A 22,907-nucleotide genomic window follows, 5' to 3' on the forward strand; every position below is an offset into this window, starting at 1 on the left:
CAGAAAAAATATTTTGGAGAGAGACAATATAGTTCAGATTATTTTTTTATTTTTAACGACAGCCCACTAAATCATATAAGGCTAAGTTAATTTTTTTTTTACACCTTTAGAGATTCAGAAAAAATATTTTGGAGAGAGACAATATAGTTCAGATTATTTTTTTATTTTCAACGACAGCCCACTAAATCATATAAGGCTAAGTTAATTTTTTTTTACACCTTTAGAGATTCAGAAAAAATATTTTGGAGAGAGACAATATAGTTCAGATTATTTTTTTATTTTCAACATCCCAGTAAATCATATAAGGCTAAGTTAATTTTTTTTTACACCTTTAGAGATTCAGAAAAAATATTTTGGAGAGAAAATATAGTTCAGATTATTTTTTTATTTTCAACATCCCAGTAAATCATATAAGGCTAAGTTAATTTTTTTTTACACCTTTAGAGATTCAGAAAAAATATTTTGGAGAGAGAAAATATAGTTCAGATTATTTTTTTATTTTCAACGACAGCCCACTAAATCATATAAGGCTAAGTTAATTTTTTTTTACACCTTTAGAGATTCAGAAAAAATATTTTGGAGAGAGACAATATAGTTCAGATTATTTTTTATTTTCAACGACAGCCCACTAAATCATATAAGGCTAAGTTAATTTTTTTTTTACACCTTTAGAGATTCAGAAAAAATATTTTGGAGAGAGACAATATAGTTCAGATTATTTTTTTATTTTCAACGACAGCCCACTAAATCATATAAGGCTAAGTTAATTTTTTTTTACACCTTTAGAGATTCAGAAAAAATATTTTGGAGAGAGAAAATATAGTTCAGATTATTTTTTTATTTTCAACGACAGCCCACTAAATCATATAAGGCTAAGTTAATTTTTTTTACACCTTTAGAGATTCAGAAAAAATATTTTGGAGAGAGAAAATATAGTTCAGATTATTTTTTATTTTCAACGACAGCCCACTAAATCATATAAGGCTAAGTTAATTTTTTTTTACACCTTTAGAGATTCAGAAAAAATATTTTGGAGAGAGACAATATAGTTCAGATTATTTTTTTATTTTCAACGACAGCCCACTAAATCATATAAGGCTAAGTTAATTTTTTTTACACCTTTAGAGATTCAGAAAAAATATTTTGGAGAGAGAAAATATAGTTCAGATTATTTTTTATTTTCAACATCCCAGTAAATCATATAAGGCTAAGTTAATTTTTTTTTACACCTTTAGAGATTCAGAAAAAATATTTTGGAGAGAGACAATATAGTTCAGATTATTTTTTATTTTCAACGACAGCCCACTAAATCATATAAGGCTAAGTTAATTTTTTTTTACACCTTTAGAGATTCAGAAAAAATATTTTGGAGAGAGAAAATATAGTTCAGATTATTTTTTTATTTTCAACGACAGCCCACTAAATCATATAAGGCTAAGTTAATTTTTTTTACATCAATTTTTTTTTTTAGGGGGGAGGATTCAGAAAAAAATATGGGAGTAACACAACATAGTTCAGATTATTTTTTATTTTCAACATTTACCTTTTCCTCTAGTTATATCGAAAAAATAAGTAATTTCCTCTCTTATTTTTATTTCTTCCTATCCTTACTTGTCTTACCTTTTCCTCTAGTTATATCAAAAAAATAAGTAATTTCCTCTCTTATTTTTATTTCTTCCTATCCTTACTTGTCTTACCTTTTCCTCTAGTTATATCGAAAAAATAAGTAATTCCCTCTCTTATTTTTATTTCTTCCTATCCTTACTTCTCTTACCTTTTCCTCTCTCCTCCCCCTTTCACCTTCCTTTATCGTCTTGAAAGTAATTAATATTATTTAGAAATATGATATCCATCTCTTTAATTCTAAGTTATATAGAAAAAATAAGTAATTCCCTCTCTTATTTTTATTTCTTCCTATCCTTACTTGTCTTACCGTTTCCTCTCTCCTCCACCTTTCACCTTCCTGCTTCTCAGAACAAGTTATGTAAATAAGCTCCTCCTCCACCTTTCACCTTCCATTGTCTTTTCAGAACAAGTTTGTCATTGCCAAAAGGCAAAACTCATTCATCATGCCTCTCACTTGTTATGAAAGGTTACTTTAAACTAATTAATATTATTTAGAAATATGATATCCATCTCTTTAATTCTAAATTATATCGAAAAAATAAGTAATTTCCTCTCTTATTTTTATTTCTTCCTATCCTTACTTGTCTTACCTTTTCCTCTAGTTATATCGAAAAAATAAGTAATTCCCTCTCTTATTTTTATTTCTTCCTATCCTTACTTGTATTACCTTTTCCTCTAGTTATATCGAAAAAATAAGTAATTTCCTCTCTTATTTTTATTTCTTCCTATCCTTACTTGTCTTACCTTTTCCTCTAGTTATATCGAAAAAATAAGTAATTTCCTCTCTTATTTTTATTTCTTCCTATCCTTACTTGTCTTACCTTTTCCTCTAGTTATATCGAAAAAATAAGTAATTTCCTCTCTTATTTTTATTTCTTCCTATCCTTACTTGTCTTACCTTTTCCTCTAGTTATATCGAAAAAATAAGTAATTCCCTCTCTTATTTTTATTTCTTCCTATCCTTACTTGTCTTACCTTTTCCTCTAGTTATATCGAAAAAATAAGTAATTCCCTCTCTTATTTTTATTTCTTCCTATCCTTACTTGTCTTACCTTTTCCTCTAGTTATATCGAAAAAATAAGTAATTTCCTCTCTTATTTTTATTTCTTCCTATCCTTACTTGTCTTACCTTTTCCTCTAGTTATATCGAAAAAATAAGTAATTCCCTCTCTTATTTTTATTTCTTCCTATCCTTACTTGTCTTACCTTTTCCTCTAGTTATATCGAAAAAATAAGTAATTTCCTCTCTTATTTTTATTTCTTCCTATCCTTACTTGTCTTACCTTTTCCTCTAGTTATATCGAAAAAAATAAGTAATTTCCTCTCTTATTTTTATTTCTTCCTATCCTTACTTGTCTTACCTTTTCCTCTAGTTATATCGAAAAAATAAGTAATTCCCTCTCTTATTTTTATTTCTTCCTATCCTTACTTGTCTTACCTTTTCCTCTAGTTATATCGAAAAAATAAGTAATTTCCTCTCTTATTTTTATTTCTTCCTATCCTTACTTGTCTTACCTTTTCCTCTAGTTATATCGAAAAAATAAGTAATTCCCTCTCTTATTTTTATTTCTTCCTATCCTTACTTGTCTTACCTTTTCCTCTAGTTATATCGAAAAAATAAGTAATTTCCTCTCTTATTTTTATTTCTTCCTATCCTTACTTGTCTTACCTTTTCCTCTAAGTTATATCGAAAAAATAAGTAATTCCCTCTCTTATTTTTATTTCTTCCTATCCTTACTTGTCTTACCTTTTCCTCTAGTTATATCGAAAAAATAAGTAATTTCCTCTCTTATTTTTATTTCTTCCTATCCTTACTTGTCTTACCTTTTCCTCTAGTTATATCGAAAAAATAAGTAATTTCCTCTCTTATTTTTATTTCTTCCTATCCTTACTTGTCTTACCTTTTCCTCTAGTTATATCGAAAAAATAAGTAATTTCCTCTCTTATTTTTATTTCTTCCTATCCTTACTTGTCTTACCTTTTCCTCTAGTTATATCGAAAAAATAAGTAATTCCCTCTCTTATTTTTATTTCTTCCTATCCTTACTTGTCTTACCTTTTCCTCTAGTTATATCGAAAAAATAAGTAATTTCCTCTCTTATTTTTATTTCTTCCTATCCTTACTTGTCTTACCTTTTCCTCTAGTTATATCGAAAAAATAAGTAATTCCCTCTCTTATTTTTATTTCTTCCTATCCTTACTTGTCTTACCTTTTCGTCTCTCTACCTTCCTTTATATCGAAAAAATAAGTAATTTCCTCTCTTATTTTTATTTCTTCCTATCCTTACTTGTCTTACCTTTTCCTCTAGTTATATCGAAAAAATAAGTAATTTCCTCTCTTATTTTTATTTCTTCCTATCCTTACTTGTCTTACCTTTTCCTCTAGTTATATCGATCCTTACTTGTCTTACCTTTTCCTCTCTCCTCCCCCTTTCACCTTCCTTTATAGTCTTGAAAGTAATTAATATTATTTAGAAATATGATATCCATCTCATTAATTCTAAGTTATATCGAAAAAATAAGTAATTCCCTCTCTTATTTTTATTTCTTCCTATCCTTACTTGTCTTACCTTTTCTTCTCTCCTCCCCCTTTCACCTTCCTTTATCGTCTTGAAAGTAATTAATATTATTTAGAAATATGATATCCATCTCTTTAATTCTAAGTTATATCGAAAAAATAAGTAATTCCCTCTCTTCCTATCCTTACTTGTCTTACCTTTTCCTCTCTCCTCCCCCTTTCACCTTCCTTTATCGTCTTGAAAGTAATTAATATTATTTAGAAATATGATATCCATCTCATTAATTCTAAGTTATATCGAAAAAATAAGTAATTCCCTCTCTTCCTATCCTTACTTGTCTTACCTTTTCTTCTCTCCTCCCCCTTTCACCTTCCTTTATAGTCTTGAAAGTAATTAATATTATTTAGAAATATGATATCCATCTCATTAATTCTAAGTTATATCGAAAAAATAAGTAATTCCCTCTCTTCCTATCCTTACTTGTCTTACCTTTTCTTCTCTCCTCCCCCTTTCACCTTCCTTTATAGTCTTGAAAGTAATTAATATTATTTAGAAATATGATATCCATCTCTTTAATTCTAAGTTATATAGAAAAAATAAGTAATTCCCTCTCATATTTTTAATTCTTCCTGTCCTTACTTGTCTTACCTTTTCCTCTCTCCTTCCCCTTTCACCTTCCTTTATTGTCTTGAAAGTAATTAATATTATTTAGAAATATGATATCCATCTCTTTAATTCTAAGTTATATAGAAAAAATAAGTAATTCCCTCTCTTCCTATCCTTACTTCTCTTACCGTTTCCTCTCTCCTCCACCTTTCACCTTCCTGCTTCTCAGAACAAGTTATGTAAATAAACTCCTCCTCCACCTTTCACCTTCCATTGTCTTTTCAGAACAAGTTTATCATTGCCAAAAGGCAAAACTCATTCATCATACCTCTCACTTATTATGAAAGGTTACTTTAAACTAATTAATATTATTTAGAAATATGATATCCATCTCTTTAATTCTAAGTTATATCGAAAAAATAAGTAATTTCCTCTCTTATTTTTATTTCTTCCTATCCTTACTTATCTTACCTTTTCCTCTAGTTATATCGAAAAAATAAGTAATTTCCTCTCTTATTTTTATTTCTTCCTATCCTTACTTGTCTTACCTTTTCCTCTAGTTATATCGAAAAAATAAGTAATTTCCTCTCTTATTTTTATTATTTTTATTTCTTCCTATCCTTACTTGTCTTACCTTTTCCCTCCCTCCCTCTCTCTCTCTCTTTCTATATCCTCTTTAACGCCTCTTCCCCCTTTCTCCTTCCATTGTCTTTTCAGAACAAGTTTATCATTGCCAGGAGGCAAAACTCATGTGTCATGCCTCTCACATGTTATAAAAGAAAGGTTACTTGAAAGTAATTAATATTATTTAGAAATATGATATCCATATCTTTAATTCTAAGTTATGTCGAAAAATAAGTAATTCTCTCTCTTATTTTTATTTCTTCCTATTTTTACTTCTCTTACCTATCCCTCCCTCTCTCTCTCTCTCTTTCTATATCCTCTTTAACTCCTCTTCCCCCTTTCACCTTCCATTGTCTTTTCAGAACAAGTTTATCATTGCCAGGAGGCAAAACTCATGCGTCATGCCTTTGTCCTCAGAAAAAATTATTTAGTAATTTATTGTCGTCGTAAACTCCAAATAAAGAACATCATATTACCATCCCTCTCACTTGTTATGAAAGAAAGGTTACTTGAAAGTATTTAATATTATTTAGAAATGTTGATAAAAATAGATTCCATAAATATAAAGAATATCTTTAATTCTAAGTAATATCGAAAAAATGAGTAATTCTCTCTTATTTTTATTTCTTCCTATCCTTACTTCTCTTACCTCTCCCTCCCTCCTTCTCTCTTTTAGAAATCGAAATAGAGGACCAAGAAATTGGAGAATCAATGGCAATCCTTTGTGTAGAATTATCAATTTTAGAAAAAATAATAAAAGAAATGAAATGAAAAATCCTTTTTTTTATTTACTTTATCTCTTTTCAGTTGTTATCGCTAATCTTTGTACCTATCTTCTGTCTTAGATAAATTGCTACTGGAGGAATTTTTATTTCCTCGAGAAATATTAGTTATTCCAGAGTCCTACTACTAACCCAGAGCCATCTTCTGCAACTAAGGTTACAACAATCCACAACCACATCATAAGCTTCCCTCCCGAAGGAATAGAAAAAACTGGAAAAACAATATTATTTAATCAATTTTAATTTAAACATTTAGCAAAGATTGCAGCTGGAGATTTTAACTAAATATGCAAAAACATTACTCATGTAACAAAATAAGCAATAACAATACTAACTTTGCAAACAAAGCAGAAAACTTGTCTAATTTAGATAAATAAGCAATTTTCCTATCTCGGCACGACATATATATATATATATATATATATATATATATATATATATATATATATACTGTATATATATATATATATATATATATATATATATATATATATATATATATATATATATATATACTGTATGCAGATTATATAGGTTTTTTTGAAAATAAGCCACCTTTCCCCAGATGAAAATTGAGGAGCAATTGAGTCAGATTAAAATTAACAAGAGAAAGTATAAATATGATTACAATACTGAGGTATGAAATTAATCACTATTTATTACTTGATTCATCTCTATAAAAAATATAAAATATGACTGTTCCAAAAAATGCTGCTTGAAAGAACACTGAATGAATTGTTCTAAATTGTCGTCTTCAGATATTTTGGAGGGTCGTGTTTTTTTTTTTTTTTTTTTTTTGAAGCGGTAACTACAAGCATCGGCGATTGTATGTGTGTATGCTCCAACAGAGGATCGAGTGGCAAGAGTGAAAGATGAGTTTTGGGCGAGAGTAGAAGTATGTATGGACAAGTTTGAGGAGCGAGAGAGTGCTGTTGATTGGAGACATGAATGGCAAAGTTGGGAATGTACGAGTGGATGGAGTGGTTGGTCAGTGGGGTGTGCCAGCTGAAGTAGATGGGAATGGTAGTGCTTTGGTGGACATCTGTGCTGGTAAGGGGTTGGCAATAGCCAACACCTACTTTCGTCATAAGATGATCCACCGGTATACATGGAGAGTAATGAGGAGGATGGATGGTGAACTTGTTGAACGAAAGGCAATGATAGACTACGTTTGTGTGGATGAGCGAATGAGAAGACAAGTGTTGGATGCAAGGGTGTGGAGAGGGTGGGGGAATGGAGTCTCGGACCATCACTTAGTGATGGCCAAGGTAGAGCTGCAAAGAAAATGTTTGAGGAGACGAAGGGGAAGACAGGAGGAAGCAGCTCCTGTGAGAAGTGGAGAAATTGCAAGAGTGAGAAAATGACAGAGTATAAGAGCATAGTGGAAGAAAGATTGGGAAGGTATGAGCTAGAGCAGATGGAAGGGGTGGAAGACGTATGTAAGATATTCACGGAAGAGATAAGCGCAGCGTGTGAGGCGGTTTGTGGAGTGAGGAGGAGATGCAAGGGTGTGCAAGGGACAGCATGGTGGAATGATGAGGTGAAACGAGCTGTGGAACAAAAAAAGAAGGCATATGGTGAATGGTTGGCGAGTAGAGGTAGAGAAGATGAGAGAGAGAAGAGAGAGGTATACAGTATGTGAGCAGGAGAAGGGAGGTTAAGAGACTGGTGAAGGAGAGTAAGAAGAAAGTGGACGAAGAGTTTGGGAGGAATCTGAGTGTGAAATGAAGGGAGTAAGAAATTGTTTTGGAAGGAGGTAAAGAAAGTAAGGCAGTGTGAAAGGGGAAATAGTAGGGGAGTGAAAGATAGGAATAATTGTTGGTGAAGAGAGAGAAATTGAGGAGATGGAAGGAGCACTTTGAGGATTTGTTGAATGTAGAGAGTGAGAGCAGTGTGAGTATAAGTGGTTGGGGAATGGCTGGGAGAAGAAGAGATGAGAGGAGGGAGGAAGAGATCAGTAGGTCGGAAGTAGTGGAAGCGATGAAGATTAAGCTGGGAAAGGCCCCAGGAATTGATGAAGTGTGTGGTGAAATGCTTAGGTATGGGGGTGAGATTGTTGTGGAGTGGATATGGAAGTTGTGTAGATTGGCTTGGGAAGAGGGAAGGGTTCCAGAGGACTGGAAATCAGGTATAATTGTACCTCTACAAAGGAAAAGGGGAGAGAGAAGTATGTGGTAACCATAGGGGTATTTGCCTTCTTAGTGTGATTGGTAAAATATATGGTAGAATACTCATTGATAGGGTTAGGCATATGACAGAGGAGCTAGTTGGAGAAGAACAAGGAGGATTTAGGAAGGGAAAAGGGTGTGTAGATCAGATATTTGTTCTAAGATGTTTAGTGGAGAAGTATCTAGAGAAGGGAAGGAAAGTGTATGCTGCCTTCATGGACTTGGAGAAAGCTTATGACAGAATAGATAGGCAAGGTATGTGGAAGGTATTAAGAATATATGGAGGGGAAATTGTTGAGTGCTGTGAAGAGTATGTACGAGAGAGCTAGGGCTACGGTGAGAGTGGATGGTGAGCTGAGTGAGTTCTTTGATCTCGATGTGGGACTGAAACAGGGGTATGTGATGTCCCCATGGCTGTTTAATATATATATGGATGGGGTTGTAAAGGAGGTGCAAGGTAGGGCAGTGGATGTGGGGGTGGCCCTAATGAATGAGGGTGAGATTTGGAAGCTTCCGGTGTTGCTGTTCGCTGATGATACAGTATTGTTGAGTGAAGATGAATGGGAGTTGCAAGGTTTGGTGAATGAATTTGGGACAGTGTGTAGGAGGAGGAAGCTGAAAGTTAATGTAAACAATAGTAAAGTTATGGTGTTTGAGAGGAATGAAGTCACAGAGTGTGCATTGAGGTTGGATGGTGAGGATATGGAGAATGTGAGTGCATTCAAGTACTTGGGTAGTGTAATGAGTAAGGATGGAACTTTGGGGGATGAAGTACGTGAAAGGGTACAGCAGGGAAGAAAGGTTGTTGGTACACTGAAAGCAGTGATGAGAAATAGGGAGGTGAGTATAGAAGTTAAGAAGTCAGTGCATGATGGTATTGTGATCCCTACCCTGACGTATGGAAGCGAGGCGTGGACCTTGCAAGAGGGGAACAAGTCAAGAGTGAGAGCAGTGGAAATGAGTTACTTGAGAGGAGCATGTGGAGTGACGTGGAGGGACAGGTTGACGAATGAAGAAGTGAAGGAACGTTGTGGGGTAGATGTGGATGTGGTTGAAAAGATTAGGAGAAATACACTGAGGTGGTTTGGACATGTGGAGAGAATGGAGAATGAAAGACTGACTAAGAGGGTGTATGTAGGTGAGGTGGAGGGAGGGAGAGGGAGGGGTAGACCGAGGATGAGGTGGAGGGATGGAGTTGAGAGGTATATGAGGGAGGGGGGGTGAGTTGGGGGGAGTCAAATGGTGGGTGACAGAGTGACTTGGAGGCGTTTTGTCTGCGGCCACCCTTTGCGGGATTAGGGCGTTGGGCTATAGATAGATAGATAGTACCTACATGATAATGAATGGTACGAGTTGTGAACTTAATAAGGTATATGCATCTTCTTTAGCAGTTATTCAGAACTATTTTACTGGAGTGATCCTAAAAACATAATTGAGGGCGAAAACGCTGAAAACGCAACTTCCATGTACGAACCCTAAATTGGCTGGGAAAAAACGCATTTGTTCCTAAAAATCAGAAAACGTTTCTGATTGTGAAAAATTCCACCTCGGATGAATTTAAAAAAAACATTTATGATGAAGAATCAGGTAGCATATCATAAGAAATCTATTCATTCGTACAGAAAGCTGGCATTGAAGGGTTTAAGCCCAAATTCATTTGATAGAACGGATATGATTTTTATCTGTATAATTAGAGCTTGTAAATGCTTTCTTGAGGGTTCTGATCAAATAAGAAAGATGATATTTTCATATGATGGTTCGTGTTATACCATAAGCTATACTTCCTTTGGAGAAGACGCTGAGAATGGCGATAAATCTTTTGAAAGAACACTGTTTAGGTATTAACAGTCAGATAAATATTAATAAGAGAGATGTAATTTATAAATTTTACTTGAGTCCTTATATACGCAGATAGATAGATATATATATATATATATATATATATATATATATATATATATATATATATATATATATATATATATATATATATATATATATATATATATATATAAACAGGTTACAGGAACATTGACCTGAACTATTGTGCCTTTTGACACTTTTGTTCAATAATCTTTGCCGTGAATTCAAGGATAAAGAGTACCGCCAATTGTGAATTAGTTACGACCGATGACATCCGCTTTGGGAGTAATTGAAAACTATTATACTAGAATGAAGGCTGAATAAACTTATTTTTGTTGGAAGTTGTAATATATGCAACTTTCAACACACCAATTGTTTCCAGAATTCAGAAGGAGGGTGAAAAAATATCACATTTAGGGAACATATAAAAAATCGATTCACACATAAAGAGAGCTGGTGTCTGAGGTGTTTCAATTGATGGGGAGTCATCGATAGAAGTGAAAAATTTAGAGTTAGTTGTATTTTTATCTGTATAACTAGAGCTTTGAAATGGCATCATAATCCTTATGACGGAATTTTAAAAAAATATATATATATATATATATATATATATATATATATATATATATATATATATGCACATTATGAAGGATCGTATTAGACCATAAACCACATTTGCTTAAGTAAATGGAGTTGGCTCGTATGATGAAAAATAATGATATCTAGTCTAAGTTAAAAATTAATAGGAGGGAGGAAAATGAGATTTGATATACAGCAGAATAAAATAAAAATAATTTCCGGAGATTTAGGGTGCTTTAAAAATTTAAAAAACAAAAAGAAAAAGCTGCTTGTAGTAACATTGATATTAACTGCTGTACGGGTCGATATGAGATTGTATTATTTTTTACTTTTTCGAGTGTGTTTTTAAATGACTTTTTTCTTTCTGAACCTGTTACGATTAATACCATTTGCATTAATAGCAAATAAGAACTGTTATCATTGAGTGATGCTAAAAACCTCGTTTGTGGTGGCGAAAACACTGAATAATTTACCTTTACAAATATAATCCATTTTGGCTGGCAAACACAACCAAATGTTTCTAAAATTTAAGTGACATTTCTGAGTGTGAGAGAATGCCTCAGACGAAAAGTAAAAGAAACTTCGAACTGTCAGGAGAAATGAAGTAATACAAGAATAAATTGATTAACATCTAAAGACAGCTGGCATTTGAAGTGTTCAAGCACAATGTTTCAAATGGTGAGGGGTTCATCGAATAAAGTGGAAAATTTAGAGTACGAACGACTTTATTATTATCTGCATTACTAGTTCTTTAAAGTGGCGTGTTGAGCCTCGTGATGAAGTAAGAAAAATAAACATTTGCACATTCGTTAAATTACCTCGAACAGTGATAACACGTATAAAAGGCTTTTCAGGTCTTGACAGAAATATATTAAAACGAGAAATGAGTATTCAGATATGAGATTCCTGGAGACTTAAAACTTGGTTTTTCGCGTCCGTAGATTTACCGTGCATGACAGACAAAAAAAAAAAAAAAAAATGCAGCTTGGAGGAGCATTGAGATGAATTATTATAAATGTCGTCTTGATATCGTCAAGATTTTTGCCTTAGAAAGAGGGTCTATTAAAAGACTTTTCTTTCATCGTAGCTGTGACTTCTATAATCAAAAATAGTGCTAGCTGTAAACTTTTTACAAAAGAAATGATATAGGAGTAATTCAAAACTATTATACTGGAATGATGCTTAAAAATTCGTCTTTGCGAGTGAAAACGCAAAATATGCAGCTTCCAAAAATGAACTCTAAATTGGTTGGGAAACACGTCCAATTGATTCTAACATTCAGAAAATATTCTCAAAGTGAAAAATGCCGTTTAAAAAGAAAAAATCTATATTTAAAGAGAAATCTATCTATCTCTGATTATTACCAGACGCCTTAATCCCATACGGGATGGCCACAAACAAATTGCCTCCACGTCACCCTGTCCCCCGCCATTTCACTGCCCTGCTTCTATTTCACACCTCCCTCTTTCATATACTTCTCCACTCCATCCCTCCTTGACCTTCCCCTCCCTCTCTCCCCCTCCACCTCACTCACACGCACTCTCCTCGTCAGTCTCTCACTTTCCATCCTCTCCACATGACCAAACCACCGCAATGTGTTTCTCCTAACGCATCCTATCACATTCACATCCACACCACAACGCTTCATCACATCTCATTTGTCAATCTGTCTTTCCATGTGACCACGGGCTTCTCTTAAATAACTCATTTCCACTGCTCTCACTCTTGACTTGTGTCCCCCGAGCAACGCCCAGGCTTCAATTCCATAAGTTAGAGATGGTAAAACAATAATGTAATAACTTTTTCACTTCCATGCTCACTTCCCTGTTTATCACAGCCTTCAAGGAACCAGCAACCTTTCTTCCATGTTATACCCTTTCAAGCACTTCACCCTCCAAACTTACATCCTTACTCATCACACTACCCAAGTACTTAAACGCACTCACATTTTCCATTTCCTCATCATCCAACCTCACTGTACATTCATGGACTTCACCTCTCTGGAAGACCATAACTTTACTCTTCCCTACATTCACCTTTAGATTCCGTTTCTTACTCTCCCAAAATCATCCACCAAGCCTTGCATCTCCCCTTCGTCTTCACTCAACAACACAGTAACATATGCAAACAATAGTACAGGAAGTTTTAAAACACTGCCCTCTCATCAGGGCCACTCCAGCATCCACTGCCGTACCTTGTATCAATTTATAACCCAATCCATATACAGATTGAACAACCATGGAGACATGACACATCCTTGTTTCAACCCAATCTTCAGATAAAAAAAAACTTCATTATCCACACGCACTGCAGCCTTAGCACCATCATACATACTCTTCACAGCATTCAACAACTTCCCATCTACTCCATATATTCTTAATACTTTCCATCTATCCACCCTGTCATATGCTTTCTCCAAATCCATGAAGGCTACAATCAATTTCTTTCCCATCTCTAGAAACTTTTCCACTAATGATCTAAGAATGAATATCTGATCCACACATCCTCTTCCCTTCCTAATGCCTCCCTGTTCTCCTGTTATTTCCCTAACTCTGTCAGTAAGTATCCTACCGTATACTTTTCCTATTAAACTAAGAAGACAAATGCCCCTATGATAATCACACACTTCTTCCCGTTTCCCTTTGTACAGTCGCCCCAAGAAGTGATGGGAGAGTTTCAGATTGCTTCGGTCACTCTGCACTGCCATACGTTCAATGAAAGTGAATATAAGGTAAACATTCAATGCCTTCTTCACGTCATATCAAATAAAATATATATTACATCACGCTAAGAATTATGTAAAATGAGTAACAGGAGGCAGTGATATATTAGAAGTTAACACTTGTATAGTTACCTTTCCCGATTTGAATGAATGTGAAATGTATTACTCCGCGCGTGGTGGGCAGTAGGCCTACAACTCCGTATTCCTGATTTGTTTCCCAGGATTTCAAATACAGATGCTCTAGTTTTGAAGACCAGTTATGGAAAATTCTTGACTGCAATACACTGCCTTATTTTCAAATGCCATGGTGATACAGCAACAATAAGGATGCCATAACAATTAACTTATTATTCGTAATGATGCCCTACCTGCGGTAGCAGCAAGACCATGCTGCCTTTTATTCCGTCTTTCTCTCGCCAATAATAATTATAATTAGCAACTTTATTCCCAACTGATGCAAAATGATTTTTACTTGTAAGGAGGTATGACAGTTTCTGCCTTTTTCTCTTACACTAGGCAATAAACAGGACCAAAATATGAGTTCATAAACACTTGCAATGCAATAGCACGCACTCTTTTCTCCATCTTTTAATCTTAATTTGTCTTTTAAAATAAACTGTAGTGTTCTGCTGAACAGAAAAGGCAGATTCGGAAGTTTTGAACTCATTTATTTGTTTATGAACCTCTGCATTATATTACTCTTGCAAATCGATTATGCACTGAGGATATCAGACTGACAGAATTTAGCATTCCCCAAGGAGCTCTGACTCTTGGCAAATTTCGAGGTTCGTGTTTTTATACTTTTCTCACCGATAGCCCTCTGGCATATATTAAATAATCCAGAGAGTTTTCGTGATGGAAAACTGGCCAAAGGCAGTGTAATAACATTATATCTTTAAGTAAATGTTATCTCCTTTCGTGCGTGTTGATCGAAACATTTAAAATAGCTTACTGGCTTGCGCCACCTTCCCTCTTTCTGTCGTCATCCATGGAGACAATGGAAACGGAAATAAATGACTTTAAATTATTCCCTAGTATTGCAACTTCAGAATAAGAAAAATGGTCAATATTTTTAGTTACGGTAAAAGCATCCTCTTTACGAATAATTTGAAACATACTTAAGGGATCCAAAAAATCGCATTATTGAGGGAGAGAACACAAAATATGCTATTCCACAAACGTACTCTTAATTAGTTGAGAAACACTCAAAACTGCATCTAAAAATAAATTATATATGTATCATTTAGGATGTGAGACAATTCCGTCCCGGAGAAAAAAATCAGTAACAAGATAAAATGAGGTAATACGTAGGATAGAATTAGTTCAAAGGTAAAGAAAGTTGTCGTTTGAATGGTTAAGCCCAAAGAGTTTCGTTTGATTAGAGACTACTCGGAAATTTAGAGATAAAACGGATATTATTTTCGTCTTTACAACTGGGACTTTAAAGTGGCATCTTTAGCCTCCTGTTCAAATATAACAAATAGAATATTTCGCGGTATGACGGTTATTGTGATATCATTATCCATATTCAACAATGTAAAATCAATCCGAAAGGGAATAAATCTTTACAAGAAAATTGTTTACGTATTGATGATCGGATATATATTATTAGGAAAAGATGAATACATGGCCGTACTGGGATGTATAATTTACATAGTTCCTCATAAACGCAGTTTTATATATCATGGTGGGTCCCCTCCCACCCAAAAAAAAAAAAAATGAGGTTGCAGGAGCGTCGAACTGTCATGCTGTCTGCCGTACTGAGATTATCTGGATTTTTAAGTTTCCATGAGTCTATTGGCTTTTTTTTTTTTTTTTTTTATCTTTGCCGTGACTAGACCCATAAAAGATAGTGCCAATTGTGAACTACTTACGGCAGTTAGTATCACTTTGGGAGTAGCTCAAAACTATATTACTGGAGTGATATCTGTATTAATTTTTAGTCGAAATCGCTAAATCTGCAACTTTCACAAATGTATTGAAAATCGATTGGGAAACACTCCCAATTATCTTCAAAACTCATACGGCAATTCTGAGGGTAAAAGAAAAAACACATTCAGGAAACATACAAAATGAGTACTCGTTTTTTATCAGCAGTGGACTCACTTTAAAATTACATCGAACCTTATGACTGAATATATATATATATATATATATATATATATATATATATATATATATATATATATATATATATATATATATATATATATATATATATATATATATATATATATTCTTAGTGATTTTTTCCGAGACAATATTTTCACCCTCAGAAATGTTTTCTGAATTTTAGACACAATGTTGAATGTTTCCCAACTAATATTGCCATTCGTTATGATTTTACCTTGGTAAATATGAACAATGATATCACACGAACGGTAAACCGACGAAAATATTTCATTTGTTATATTTCACTAGGAGGATCAAGAGGCCACAATAAAGTCCAAATCATACAGCTAAAAAAAAAAATATCCCCGTTATCTCAATTTTCTAGTTTTTTTACGTTTCCAATCAAACGAAACTCTCTTCGTTTCAGCCACTCAAATGTCAACCTTCTTTACCCGTGATTTCATTTCATCCAACACATTACCTCATTTTGCGTTTTTAATGATTTTTTCCTAGACGTAATTTTTTCACCCTCAGAAATGTTTTACGAATTTTAGACAGTGTTGAATGTTTCTCAGCTAATTTAGAGTACATTTGTGGAGGCATCATATATAGGGTTTTCGCCCTCAAGCATGCGGTTTTTAGGATCACTCATTATAATAGTTTTGAATTATTCGAAAAGATAATGCATATATCTAAGAAGAAAAAGAACGTGTTATTTCTAAAGTTACCAATTGAAATGAAAATAGTTACAAATGACCTTCCCAACGTATAAATCGAAACAATCTCAAGCGCCATTAACACAGTTCATTAGTGCAGTTGTTAGTGTCATGCATTATATGTTTCCCTAAATGAGGAATAAAGTTACGTGGTAATTGTTTATATATCCCGGTATTCCGATAATGTTTATTCTTTCTCGTATAGATTTACAATTGAGAGTCAAATCTCATCAATATACATTCTAACGAGGTATCAGTTTTGAGGAATTTTACCTAAGGAAATGTGGCTTGTGGTGTAATACAAACCTTCATGATGAGCATCTTTTTTTTCTTTCACTCAGAAGGCTCGATGCCATTTTATTGTGCTGCTACTGCAGATAAAAAAGAATAATTCGAATTTTCTCACTTCTATTGATGACACCCACGTCAGTTCAAACTTATTGTTCTGAAACAACTCGGTAGAAAGCTCTCTTTAATTGTGAAACGATCTTTTGTTTTGTAAATGTGATTTAATTTACCTTCAGAAATGTATTCTAAGTTTTGGGAATCACTGGGAGTGTTTCACAATCAATTTTGAGTGAATTTTTGGAAGTTGCATATATAGCAACTACTACAAAAAATAAGTTTATACAGCCACACTCCAGTACAATCGTTTTCAACTACCCCCAAAGCTGTTGCTATCGGACGTAACTAGTTAGCAATTTCCTCTACCTGTTACCAGTCATGTCGACGCTCTTGCAATTTCATTATTTTAAAGATCCATAACGAATAATAAAACTGCGCATAAGAGGAACTAGATAATTATATATTATTTATCTCCTTTCGGCTATGTTTTTACTTGTTCCTGAAAATACATGTCTGATAATAATACCTAAATAATATTCTTGTTAACGATATATTACCTTTCGTAAATATATTACCTTGGTAAATATGAATAATGTTATCACACGAACCGACATACGACGATAATGCTTCACTTATTATTGTTATATTTCACCAGGAGGCTTATTTTGCCTTTTTAATGATTTTTTTCCGAGACGTACGTTTTTCACCCTTAGAAATGCCCGAATTTTAGACAATGTGGAGTGTTTCCCACCTAATTTAGAGTACATTTGTGGAGACATCATATATATTGTTTACCTTTTCTATTATGCGGGTTTTAGGATCACTCAAGTATAATTGTTTTGAATTATTCGACAAGAGGATACTTTTACCTTAGAAATAAAGAACATGACCATTTTTCTCTTATCTAAAGTGAAAAAAAAAAAAAGTGACCTTCCTAAAGTATATATCGAAACAATCTCTAGACGCCATTAACAAAGACCATTCAGTTCATTAGTACAGTTCATTCGTGCATTTTTTCTTACCTAATTGTTCTTAACTAATTGTAACTTTACAGGAATAAGTCAAGCTCGTACTGTCCTGTGTCTTAAACCATATTTATCGTACATATCCTTAAATCTGTGAATTGTTTTGGCACTATTTCATTCGGTAGTGCATTCCATTGATCAATTGCTCTGTTTGGGAAACTGAGTTTCCTTACGTCTTTATCACCTCTCTTCTTATGCAGTTTTTTGCAGTGTCCTCTTGCTGATACTTCTCCGTATTTTAAGTAATCATTTATGTCTATTTTCTCCTTCCCTGATATGCATTTATATAGCATAATCATGTCACCTCTTTTCCTTCTCTTCTGTAGTGTACGTAGATTCAGTTTACTTAGTCTTTCTTCGTAGCTTAGATCCCTTAAGCTTGGCATCCATCTTGTAGCGGCCCTTTGAACTTTTTCAATCTTCTCTATGTGTTTTTTGAGATGAGGACTACAGACTACTGAGCATGTCTTCATTTATGTATGTGAATGCTATTCTCATATTTGAAAGCAGTGTATACATGTTCCGTACCTTCTCACTGATGTGGTTAGCCGGAGATCCTTCTCTCTTTCTGATGTGTATAGGGTTTTATTTCCTAACTTATAATCCCAATCAGGTCTTTTTCCACTTTTACCATACTTGATTACATGACACCACATTGAATTCCATTTGCCATGTATTACTCCATTCATGAAGTTTATTTAATTCTTCTTGTAGCTCTTTACAAGAGTCTGTGTTAGTAAGTCTGCAAACATATTTAGATAGCTTTCATTTCCAGTGTTAGTCTATATCATTTATATACACTAAAAACATGATTGGTGCCAGCACTGAGCCCTATGGTACTCTAGTTACTTCTTTCCATGATGTGTTGTTTCCCCTTAGTACTGTTCTCATTTCTCTTTTAATGAGAAAATCTTGCATCCAACAAAACTGTGTCGAATTCCTCCTTGATGGTACAGTTTCCATAAAAGTCTTTGGTGTGGTAGTGTCAAAAGCTTTCTTGAAATTTAAATACTGTCCACCCATCCTTCTCTTTCCTGTATTGTGTCTCTTACATTGTCATAGCTCAACAGATTAGTAACATGATTTTCCTTTTCTGAAATCAAACTGTCTTTCTGTTATCATATTCTGTTCTTCTAAATGATTTACCCAAGCTTTTCCTATAACCTTTTCTAATACCTTGCTTACAACACTGGTCAATGATACTGGTCGGTAGTTGAGTGGATTTTGTCTAAATATCAGATAGTTTACCTTAACTCAAGAATTTCATGAAAATTAAAAATAATGGATTACTTAACTCCTTTGCACATTCATTTAGTACCCAACATGAAATTTCATCAGGACCATTTGTTTTTCCTTTGTCTAATTTACTTAACTCCTGTATTACTTTTTCTGATACTTGTATATCTGGTAGTATGTGTGGGCATGCTTGTTCCGAACAGTCCATCTCAAAATTTTTTCTTCTATAAAAAGTGATTGGAAATTCTTCTTTAGTGCTTCACAAATATCTTTCTCTTGTGTATAGGTGATTCCCTCGTCCGTATTGGATTGTATTTTATCTTCTACTTTGGTTTTGCTTCTGATGTAGCTGTAAAATAGCTTCGGTTGATCACTACTTTTATTTATGATATCCTGCTCAAACTGTTTTTGGGCTTCCCTCCTTATTCTTCTGTAGTCGTTTCTTGCCTGTTTATAATAATTATATACTGTTGTGTCTTCTGTATCTATTCAGCAACAAATCTCTTCTTTTGATTTTTTTCATTCTGTATTGAACCATTTCTTTATTTCCTTTTCTGCTTCTTTGTGCTTTGGGATGTACTCCTGGACTAATATTTCATAAAATTCAGAGAATTTTTTTATATACAGCATTTAAATCTTGTCCTCTAAGCTCATTTTCCTAATCAACTTCTAAGAAATACTTCTTTAGGTCATGATAATTTCCCTTTTTATAGTTTAGGCTCTTTTTGTAACTTTCATTGCTGTTAATTATGTCATTTGCTGTCCTGAAGTTGCAATATAGTACTGCATGGTTTCTTTTGCCGAGTGGAGTGTGATATATTAAACTGTCAAAATCATTTTCTTGCCTAGTAAATATGAGATCTAGCATTGAAGGTACATCGAGTCCTCTTTTTCTGTTGGTTTCCCTCACATGTTGCGTTAAGAAAAACTCTTGCACGAGATCCAGGAGCTTTTGGTCCCAACAGCTTTCTTGGCTAGTTATATCTAGAATATTCAAATTTATTTTTGTATTAAAATCTCCAGTTAGTATAATTCTTTCCGATTTATCTTCCATTTTATGTAGTAATGCTCTTAAACTCTGAATTGTACTCTGCCAGGTCCTCATATTCGTCTCTTTCCCATGTGTTTGATCTGGGTAGCATGTACAAATTGGCTACAATTACTTTCGCTTCAGATGTGTTGATCTCTACTGCAGTCAGTTCTACCTGTGAGGATATATCTAGTTCTATTTCTTTGACTTTTAGATTTTTCTTAGTTAATATTATAATTCCTCCTCCTTTTTTTAAGTTTCTGTCTCTTCTCCATTTATTATATTCCTCTAAATTTAGTATGTCATTTTATATCCTTGGTGTTTATTTTGTTTCAGTTTGGTATATTATATGTGGTTCATTTACTCTGACAATCATTCATCTCTAATAATTTAGATACCATTCCATCCACAATTGAGTACATCAACTTAATCATCTTGTTTATATACTTGTCATGACATGGTTTTACTGTCCTTTTCATTCCATCCTGTTTATGTACCACTTTCGTACCTGCAATCCTATTACTTTGTAAAAAAAAAAAAAATGTGTTCTTCTCCTCTGATCTTCCCTCATTTTTTGTTTTTGCTTCCTCCCTCTTCTCTTTCAGTAATTCCAGTTCCTCTAGTGTTAGGCATCTTTTTATCCATACATTTTTGAACTTTTTCCATAAGATTCTTTGTATTTATTAGTATCTCATCCACGGTGTTTAAACTCTGGAAGTTTACTTTTAGAGGTCTTGACTAGCTTTTCTCGTATTTTCCTGACTTTTTGTCTTCCTCTATGTCTTTACTACAGTTTTTCTCTGATACTTCTTTCAATAAGCTCATTACATTTGCCATCTCCTTTTTCTCTCTTGAGATCTTGTTTTTTACTTCTTCCTATTCTATACCAGTGATTACTATAGATTTGTTGATATCTACTGAATCTCTGACTAACTTTGGATTGTTTTGAATTATTCTTTTCACTTCCTGTTTAATACTTTTTTCTTCCAAACTTGTTTCTATCTTTATTTTACCATTTCAGCATACATGGTTTCCACATCATTTTTGTAGCTTTGCATTGCTTCATTCACCTCTGTTTTCTTCTCAACATCACTGCTCTGGTTTATCAGGCTGCTTTCTTGTCTAATTGTCTCTGTAACATTTTTTAACTCTTCCATAATACTCTTATGGTTGACTACTGTACTTGCCATTTCGCCTATTTTCCTCCTAAGTGTTATCACTTCCACTGTTGGTTCACATGTGGTTGTGTCTTTCTTGTTGACCTCCCTTCCTAGTTTTTCTATTTCTTCCTTTTGCAAGTGCATCATCAATCTCATTTTGTAAAATCTCCAGTCTGTTTACAGTCTCTCCCAGTTTATTGTGAGTCTCCATTTTAACCAGTTTTTGCTAGAAATCATCATTCTGCTTTTCTACTTTTATCCCTTTTCTTTTCCAAATTTGCCTTACTAAAGTATGTGACCATTTTGCAATACTAAAAGCACAGAGTACTTACATTCCCTGGGGCATTTGTAGTCCTAACGTTTGCTAGGATTGAGCGCATTCTTTCGCTACTCGGTTCTCTTTTCTGTTTGAACGTCTTGTTTAAACTTTTTTTTTTTTTTTAAATAAAAAATCATTTAGTCAAACTCATATAAAGGTAATAATTTTGGTAATGCCACTGACAGTGCTGGCTCGGTATGGAGCTCTGTGTGCCCGCGTCTGCTCTCCTTCTTGCCTTGTGTGTGTGTCATGCATTATATATTTCCATAAATGAGGAATAAAGTTGTGGTAATTGATTATATATCCCGGTATTGCGAACATCTTTATTTTTACTCCTATGAATTTACAATTGAGAGTAAAATCTGATCAATATTCATTCTAACGAGGTATGACAGTTTTGAGGAATTTCACCTAAGGAAATGTGGGTTATTGTGTAATACAAACCTTCATAATGTGCAATTTTTTACAAAATGATCGGTCATGTTACTGTTACTGCTTATAAAATAGAATAATTCGAATTTTCTCGCTTCTATCTATGACCCCCATATCAATTCAATCTTATTGTTCTTAAACACCCCTTATGCCAGCTCTCTTTTGGTGTCAATCGTTTTCTTGTTGATCTTTCCTAATTGTTATTTTTTCACCCTCAGTGAGTTCTGGAGATAAGTTTGTTCAGTCATCATGCTAGTATAACAATTTGACCTACCCCCAAAGAGGATGCTAGCAGCACTAACTAGTTTATGTTCGTCACTATCTTCTATCCCTGAAGTAACGGCCAAGATGAATAAAAAGATATCAAAGCCAAATGTACTCATCGAAAATAAAAGTCTACAATAGATAATCTCAACACGGCAGATATAGCAAGACAGGTCGACGCTCCTACAACCTGATTTTTTAAAGGCCTACCATGAAATAAAAACTGCATATATGAGGAACCAACTATATTGTATATCTCAGTACGGCTATTTTTTATTTTCATTTTTCCTAATAATATATATCTCATCATCAATACCTAAATAACTATATTGCAAAGATTGATTCCTTTTAGGGGTGATTTTATCTTGGTATGTCATTCGGAGAGAATATTCCAGTTGTTATATTTGATCATATGGCTCAAGATGCCATTTTAAAGCCCTAGTTATACATGTAAAAATTATATCCATTCTATCTCTAAACTTCCAAGTAGTTTTTACGTCTCTAATCAAACGAAACATTGGTTGTAAACCAAAGGTCAGCCTTCTTTACATCTGAATCGATTTCACATGTGTATTACCATATTTTGTTTTGTTACTGATTTTTTTTTTTTTTTTTTTCCGAGACGAAATTTTCTCACATATGTTCTCCAAATTTCATTTACGGTTGGGAGTGTTTCCCAGCTAATTTAAAGGACATTTATTGTTTCATATTTAGTGTTTTCACTGTAAAATTTGCGTTCATTAGGATCAATCTTGTATAAGGATTTCGAATTATTCCTAA

Source organism: Coenobita brevimanus, chromosome 47 (genome assembly GCF_032717465.1).
Source record: "Coenobita brevimanus isolate Jiangsu-jjx chromosome 47, ASM3271746v2, whole genome shotgun sequence".
Classification (NCBI taxonomy): Eukaryota; Metazoa; Arthropoda; class Malacostraca; order Decapoda; family Coenobitidae; genus Coenobita; species Coenobita brevimanus.